The sequence below is a fragment of the Carassius gibelio genome, chromosome A11 (assembly GCF_023724105.1).
Source record: "Carassius gibelio isolate Cgi1373 ecotype wild population from Czech Republic chromosome A11, carGib1.2-hapl.c, whole genome shotgun sequence".
Lineage (NCBI taxonomy): Eukaryota > Metazoa > Chordata > Actinopteri > Cypriniformes > Cyprinidae > Carassius > Carassius gibelio.
This window is the reverse complement of record NC_068381.1, coordinates 10,837,900-10,846,978: the sequence shown is the minus strand read 5'-3', so window position 1 is coordinate 10,846,978 and position 9,079 is coordinate 10,837,900. Positions and strand designations below refer to the sequence as shown.

Here is a 9,079-nt window from a genome sequence, read left to right as displayed (position 1 = left end):
GTTTCTGTTCTACATTGTTTTTTTTAAAGTATCTCATGCTTAGAATGTTCAAATGTGTTTTTTTCTTTTAATATTGCATATTTATTTTTAAAACAACTGTGAATATAATTATCCTCAGTAGTTTACTATTACTTTAACCCTTAATTCAGCAAATGTGATCAGTGTTGCCACTTCCTCATGGATTATCCATAAAATCTTTAGTATATTAACAAAGACTGAACCACATGACTGTATGTCTAAAAGGAAAAACTTAATTCCAGCTTGTAAATACACAAAAATTTCATCCTGAATGCATTTCAGTACTGCAAATCTGATTACTCAATGAAATATTAAATATATGCATACTGGCTATCATCTTAATGAGCATACAATGGATATATTAAAATTCTGTCATTATGTGTGTACCTTATGTCTTTCCAAAACTGGGTTACTGGAAAACATATTCCCCCTAACATAACATGTGTTCCGGCTATTCAAAATAGATACAGTTATAATTAAAGCACGTTGTATGTATACAGTATGTGTATACCTGGTCTGCTATGTGATTTTATTTTTATAATTAGAATAAGAATCAGCTTTATTGTCAAGTATGTTTAAATGCATAAGGGATTTATCTTGGTGACAGGAACTTCAGCTGCAGAAAAAAATATGTATTTAGAAGAAGAAAAAAAAACACATTGCGGAACCAAAGAAAAAGACGTAACTGTCGATAAAGTCGTGACGTGGTTATCATAGCCAACCTCACGAGGGCGATGAATGGCTTATGAGGGGGTCTTCCGAGTGCGCTGAGTGTAAGCGGGAGCCCAGAAAACCCCGCCCACCGAGTGACATCAAAACACGGCTGGCAGAGACTGCGAGCCCTCCTTTTGCTTCCACCAGCCTCCGTTCACTTCAACATCTTTGTGGAAGATTTTCCTTGCTCAGATCCAAGTATTGTACATCCGACTGGTAGGTGAGTTAAATGTGAAATGTTTTAGAACTAAAATAGTACAGTTTGTTCTAGGAATGTGAATGAGACCGACGGGAATTATGTGACATAATTTAGAGTGATGGTGTTGGTTATTTTCTTTACAGCGACCAATGCAATTCATTTTAAAATGGCTCCATGTTTCTAAACAGCCAGGAGCCACAAAAACATCGATTTCCATCACAACAGCCGCTGAATAAGACAGAGAAGGGAAAACACGCACATTGTCATTTATTAATGATCGATTTTTTTTCATCCACTTATCTCACACATCCGACACTGAAGATGTTGGATCTTGACGCCAAAAAAAAAAAAAAAAAAAACTTTAGATGTCACGGTTTTTAATTCAGTGCATTTTTGTCCACACGTCGCAGCAGATGTTTCATAGTTTTCGTAGATAAAGAGGGCCAGCTGCATCCTGCATTCAGTCTTTTGAATATGATTAGTCTTTGTCTACACGCAGTTTCAGTGAAAGAATGTGTTGCTGTTGAAATGCATCTGAATTTATGTTGCTAAATTATTTACGTCGGTCTAACTTTGATTCGTGATAGTCCTGTTTCTTAATTTAAACCTTCATGTATGTATAAAATATCAGTATTTCTCAGTAGATTAACTCTTGTCATCTGACGCCTACATATCAAAGACAGTGTAAAGTGATGGGTTTTTGGGATAGTTTCTATTATATAGCTACGACACAACTTCCGGCATGACACAAATGACATTGTCCTCGGTCACCTGCTCATGGGAAGGTCGCAGTGCTGAGGATGTGAACTCCATGTGCTCGCAGGTGTGCGGTTTAACACACTCAGACAATGTGATACTGCACTACACACTGTTGACACGACAAACAAACTACACTAACCTGTTGTTATCTTCAACACAGGACACAATAGAGACCCCCTCACAGTCTTCTTTGCTGAAATCTGTTTGTCATACATACACTGATACAGAGTTTATTGTAATACACAGTATGTTTTAATCAGCTGTTTTCAAGTCAAAGCCTTAACAGATCTGTATACTGCTGTTTGAGATAGAAATCCAATTAAACTTTCTTCCTCTTTTCACCCTGGTACAAAAACAGGCACAAGTGAATGCATAAGCTCATTTTACTTTAATTACTCTTTAAATTCATTTTGTGTTCATTTTCCTTATTTTTAATATGTGTAATCGATGTGTTTCCTATTGCTGAGATGTTAACATTTTTACTTCCCTATAGAGAAGATAGTTCTTTTATATGTAGAGCGAGAGAGAGAGAGAGAGAGAGTTAGTGTGTTCCTGTGGGTTGGCATGTGGAGATGTCAGGAAATCCTGGATCTCTTGGGAGCAGCGAGCTTTAATTAAGCTATGCTTCAGTTCAATTGAGTGTGCTCACAATCTCAATAACCCTGCTTATCAGGTCTGTGGACTAGCATGAGGGCAAATGGGTGGTCTATGACCTGTGCTATACAGAGATAAGGGAAGGCACTTTGTCTCGAACTCGCCATTCTAACGTGTCATGGATCTTTTTGAAGAATTTTGAAGAATCTTTATGCAGCACTTTGCCGTACAAACTTCATCTAGCTTTAGAAGACTTGGTATTTAATGCATAAGGCTATAGTGGTCATTTAATGGTCTATTTTGTCCTTTTTGGGTTTGTGATCAGTAAAAACTATTGATGAATGGGAATAAAGGTTATTAATGTTAAGAACATGTTGCATTTTTAATGAAATATCCCTTAAATAATGAAACATTCCGTGCATTGCGACATTACGTATGTTCCTCTGCAGTCCTCATAGCATCCTCTGTAAAGCACCTGCTGCAGGTGGAGCAGTATCACAGGTGACTGCCAGGCTGTTGGTTGTGTGATGTGGACAGATTCCAAGATGCTCCTCCAGACTTCCCTCACTGCATGTGCAAGACTGAAAGCACAGTCTGTAGTCCTTAATGAGCTATTTGAATTCCGATGATGATACCAAACATCATTTTTCCAATTAAATTTAGCTGAGTTTATCTAATTTTGTGAAGTATAGTTGTTTCATGGAAATTTTTAATATATCATGATGCAGGATGATTTCTGATTATTTCATAAACTGTGGTATTTATAGTAAAGCTCAAAAGTTTAAAGTGTAAGATTGTTTTTAAATAAATGAAAGTGTTTTTTAGTAAAGAAAAAAGATGCGGTAAAAAGTGACATTAAAGACGTGTGATTTTTACAACAACAAAAAAAGTCTATTTCAAATAAATGCTTTTCTTTTGAAACTTCTCTTCATCAGTGAATCATGAATATAAATAGATAAATAAATATCACGGTTTCCACAACAGGGTTATGGGAGTAATGGCTGCTGAAAATGTAGCTTTGCCTTCACGTGAGAAAATTTAAATTTTAAATATATTAAAAACAGTTACAAATGTTTTTAACGTAATAACAATGTTACTGTTTTAATGTATTTTTGATTAAATAAAAGCAGCCTTGGTGAGTATAAAAGACTTTTCCTTTCAAAAGCATTAAAACATTTTACCATCCCCAAACATTTAAACAGTAGTATATAGGATTGTAAAACTTTGGTAGTTTTCATTGAAATTATACTATTACCAGTTTTTAATTTGTAAGGTTGTATTTAACCTTACCGACTGGACTGTTTACTGAAAAACTGGACTGTTTACTGAAAAACTAGTTGGTTGTTTGCGTAGTGTAGCCTAATTGCTGCATAGTGAATGGCAAATTTAATGCTCTGGAGCATTTGTTCTGAGTCTCTTTCTATAAGGAACACTCCACTTTAAAAATAAATTAAAAAAAACTCAGAGTTAAACAGTTGAGTTTAACCGTTTTTGAATCCATTCAGACGATCTCCAGGTCTGGGGGTAGCACTTTTAGCTTAGCATGGATCATTGAATCTGATTAGACCATTAGCATCTCCCTCAAAAATGACCAAATTGATTCTGTATTTTTTTCTGTTTTAAAACTTCACTCTTCTGTATTTACATCATGTACTAAGATCAATCAAGGAACTTTGCTGCCATACCATTGGTGCAGCAGGCACAAGTGATATTACGCAGCACCTGAAAATAGTCCCAGGAACTCTGCAACTACACAAAGGCTGCATTTGCACTTGGCATTAACGTGCGACCTGTATCCGGATGTTGTCCACATACACATTGAAAAGACAAGTATAAACGCACTTCTGATCGTAATGTTATCCGATCAGCGTGTCCTGGTCCAGAGTCGAGTACACATTGTGATCGGATCTCAGTGTAATGTAAACCAAATCCAGCCATTGTGTCTGCATTCACAGATGGACGTCACGCAAAACGCCACCCCCTCTCTCGCGAACTGTCCGAAGAGAGACAGAGAACACCCGTATGGTGCGCTGGTTAGACACCAACACTTATCTTTGATTTGTAAAATGTCCTGCGATTGAAAACACTTCATATTGACTTCAGACCGTTCTCTGCAGACTTATGTAAATATTGCGTGGGAAAGGCAGATCCAATCGGTTATCACGATAGAAAAGACAGTTGATGTTGCCAAGTGTAAACCCGCCGTGTTCTGATTGGCTGATGATCCGATCTGCTTGATCAGATCACTGTGATCGCATAACTCGTAGCTAGTAGCTAATCTCAATTTTAACTCTAAGGGAGTTGGAAAATGTGTCTATTTTTTATATATATATTTTGTGGAGCGTTCCTTCAAGAGAAGTCTAGTGAAGAGAGAACGGCAGCTCGCAAACCAACGTATAGTATAGGGTGGCTGTTGTTAGCATCACTGTCTGAAGATTTGTGACTTCCTTGTGACCTTAATTTGTAGATCCTGCTGTTGCTACGTGGTGCACTTGATTCTTTTATATTTTCAGATGTGCACTTTGTTAATCAGCTCACACCCATCTAATATCGGACCTACAAAAACGAATCATCCCTGTGTTGGATTGCTGAGCTCTTTTAATAAATTTCACCAGTTCTTCCAGTTCTCTGTCTTATTAGCATTAAAGATCATTTGTTGTGGCCTGTTGTATGAGCTGTGTGGGTTTCATGTGGTTGTCCTGGATTGTAGCCAGACCACTAAAACCTGTGTCTTTGGTTTTGTGCCATGTTTTTTCTGTCTCCTACTGTTTCTCCTCCCATTTTCACCTTGACAGCTGTGCTTCTGCCTGATGGCTCAATATCAGGCCGGCCTGCTGAGATGTCTCAGTAAGTTCCATCAAAATGATCATCAGATTTCAGACTGACCTAGCACTTTTTCAGATCACAGTAGAGGGTCTTTTTTTATTTTATTTGCTCAGTGTACCTTCATGCTGTTCTTGAATTTTAATCCTTAGCAGTAGTTTGCACTGGATCCCTAAGGAGTTAAGGCTCTTGAAAGCAAAATACATAACAATCCTTTTCTAAGCACAGCAGTACTAGTTATGCTTTTACAATATATATATATATATATTTTATACAAGAGCCTGCATGAGAAAGTTTAGTGTATCTTTGGCTTATTGGTTTATTAATGATAAACAGTATAAGTACTACTATTCAGCAGTTAAGAGTCAGTAAGATTTTTTATTTATTCATTAATACATTATTTTTTATCAATCGCGCATTAAAGGGAAAATGGTAGTACTTCCTGTGGTGCACTTACAATACTAGTATTTTTTTATCAATAAATTTTCCATCATGAAATTAGCCTTAATAAAATAATAATAAAACACCAGATGCCGTTTTTAGACCAGAAAAACCATCTCGTAATTGTCGGACAGACATAAGTTGTTCAGAACACTCCTACTTGATTACATACTGTGATGACACACCCTCATAAACTACGACCCCAAACTTCTGAACAATAGTGTATATTATTCAAACATCAGCCTTCAAATTAGTATCTGACTCCCACTTTTCATGGCCCAATCAACTCTCGATGTACAAATATCCCACACTACTTTTTTTGTCTCGTTTATTGTCCTGTTTCATTCATGAAATACGAACATTTACCTTGGTTTTTACCTGATTACCATCAGTTTGCATATTTAGAATCTAAACTATAGTATGAGATAATTTTCCAACATGTATGTCCAATTACCAAAGTAAAATACATTTTTCATTGAGCTAATAGATACATTTACAGTAGAGGTAAAGAGTCATATAATGTTTTCAGATGAAAATCTAATTTGGTTCTCAGAGCACTTTCCCAGCCTTGCTGAAGACAGGATTTTCACTTTAGACTGTGCTAATGCATGTTCTCTTAAATACATTTAACCCAGGCTCCACATGCCACAAGTTTAGATTTTATTTATGGCTCTGTGAGCTGTTACTGAAAATCGTTTACCCAGCTCACATCTTGTCTGGACAAGTGGGAAATGTATTTTCTGTCATCTACCAAAGCAGATTAATTTGTTGACATCTATCTAACACAACCCATGCCTTGCTTCGTGCATCTTTGGGGAATCTGGCACCCTTATAAGGGTTACTGTCAATTATTGATTTTTTCGTTTATGAAAGAAGGTCTTTTTTTTTACTACTAAAATATACTAAAATATAGCTAAAAAGAATATTATTTGGTGTAATGAAATGTGTATCCGCTTTAAGATTAAAAAAACATATTTTCCACATAATGTAAATTTTATTGTTTCTCTTCTGAAACGCGTCAAGTTTTACAAGGCTTATTGGTCTGAAAAGTGAGGTGTGCTCTGATTGGCCAGCTATCAAGTGCTTTTGATTAGTCGAATACCTCAAGCGTGTGACAGAAATTTTACGCACCTTAACATATTGTGAACATTAACATTTAGTCTCACTCTGTAATTTAACCCATTTTAAATCCTCATGCTTTCAGTACACAAACAGAGAGGCCACAGTTTCCACATCTCTTCATTTCAAGGCATTTCTGTATCTGCTGCGTCGTGCCTGTTTTGTTATGTGAGGAATTTGTGAACTCAAAAGCAGACCGTCTGCAGAGACAGATGGGTTCCGTGGTAGAATTGTTTTGATGCCACATATGATGCCCCCTAATAAACATACCAAAAAAATTATATCTTTTGCTAGGGTAGGTCTATACATGCTGTCTAGGAAAAAAAAAAAAAAAACATACTTTAATATTAAACATGCTAACCGTATGAATTCATGGTGCCTAAGAAGACTTTAAAAAAAGTATTTTTGTCTAGGCGCTTGCAAAGACTTTGTCTACACAGTTTATTTGTAGCATTGTTTATCGACTCATTTACTTATTTCTAAATTGTACACACACACAAAATTGGGTTCTTCAGCAGTTCTTTGGGGTGGTTGAGGTGCTAAATAGCACCTCTATACCGTATAAAGAACCTGTTCAGCCCCTGTATAGTTTTTTAAAATGTTCTCTAACTCTCTCTTAGTCGCTTAGTTTAGGTGAGGAAAGGATTAAAACACAACGTTGAAATACAGTGTATTTCCTGAAGATGATAATGTGGTTCTTAACCTTTACCTTCACCTTATGCCGCGTTTCCACCGAAATTACCCGGAACATTTTTACCAGGAACTTTTTTTCCCAGGAACTTTTTTCCCCCCAGACCTGTTGCTTTCTGCGTTTCCACCGCGGTGTAAAGTACCGGGTAGATTAGGCAAATAGACTGGTGACGTAGGTCTGCGCGCGTTTCTCAATACAAAGTACTGCTGATTTGTTTGTTTTTTTTAAAGTACGCTGATTTTGGACGTGCATCCTCGGTAGTTAGTTCAGACTTTGTGCATTCGACTCGGGAGTGTGATGTCCGCGACGACGCAAGTCCGGTAAATCTATAAACAGCAGCGTACTTGATAACTTCAGTCAGCTCGTCTTGGCTACTGCAATTTTCCTATTTACAATAAAACGAAATGGGATATAAAATACCACTGCCTCCTTTGGTTTTCATTTAAGCATAATAACAGCTGCAGAAATGTACTTAGTTCAGGGATATGTGTATATGCAGCCATTACAATGAAACGAAATATTATATAAATTTGCCTTTTTTATTTTCATTTTAACATATAGATAAATTGAATACAGACCAAAGAAAACCTGTTAGATTTACCCCGCAGCTGAATTATATGTTATGTTTAACCACTAAAGACACATCAGAGCCAGCGGCACATATCAGAAGGTCTAGCCGATTTGAGGCTGCATCTCGGCGGATACATGAGGACTGAGCTCCCGCTGATCGAGTGGAGCTCACCGTCGCAGAGATCGGCGAAACACATTTTTTAAATAGGCACGGTCTTTATAAATAAACCATAGATTTGCGTTTTAAACAACTACATTCTCGCCTGAAATACTTTTAAAATTACATTTCATGACACAATAACAGTAATATTTGAAAATGATCCAAATAAATGGTGGTTGAACTCAACCAATGCTGCGTGAACTCAGATGGCTTTGGCTACTGTTATTTTCCCCTCAGTATATCTACAATAAAACGAAATAGGATATAAAATACCACTGCCTCCTTTCGTTTTCATTTAAACATAATAACAGCTGCAGAAATGTACTTAGTTCAGGGATATGTGTACATCCATTACAATGAAACAAAATATTATATAGACTTGCCTTTTTTATTTTCATTTTAACATATAGATAAATTAAATACAGACCAAAGAAAACCTGTTAGATTTACCCCGCAGCTGAATTATATGTTATGTTTAACCACTAAAGACACATCAGAGCCAGCGGCACATATCAGAAGGTCTATCCAAGGTGAGGCTGCCTCTGGGCGGATAGATGATCACTGAGCTCTCCCTGATCGTGTGGAGCTCACCGTCTCAGAGATCGGCGAAACACATTTTTAAATAGGCGCTGTCTTTATAAATAAACAACAGATTTGAGTTTTAAACAACTACATTCTCGCCTGAAATACTTTTAAAATTACATTTCATGACACAATAACAGTAATATTTTGAAAATGTTGATCCGAATAAATGGTGGTTGAACTCAACCAATGCTGCGTCAACTCAACCAATCAGGATGTTTAGCGCCAAAGTCCCGCCCCCGAAAGTTCCTGAACTTTAAAAAAGTACCACCTCGCCAGCAGGGACTTTCTGGGGGGCATTTTTTTACCCGGAACTTTTATTTAGTTCCTGGTTCCTGCGGTGGAAACACACCAAGTACCGGACCAAGTCCCTAGTTCCTGGGTAAAGTTCCTGCGGTGGAAACGCGGC

At 37.0% G+C, this 9,079-nt stretch overlaps 1 protein-coding gene across 3 annotated transcripts in view; it reads left to right on the top strand.

The window, feature by feature from the left end:
- The first annotated feature begins 792 nt into the window (after positions 1 to 792).
- The window catches only part of LOC128022322 (protein NDRG3-like), a 31,948-nt gene continuing 23,661 nt past the window's right edge, over positions 793 to 9,079 (top strand). Inside the window, exon 1 of one of the 3 annotated variants that reach the window (XM_052609725.1) lies at positions 793 to 952. The gene's annotated coding sequence lies outside the window, so the exon portion shown is untranslated. The remainder of the gene's footprint in view (positions 953 to 9,079) is intronic. The other 2 variants (XM_052609727.1, XM_052609726.1) reach the window with 2 other exon arrangements.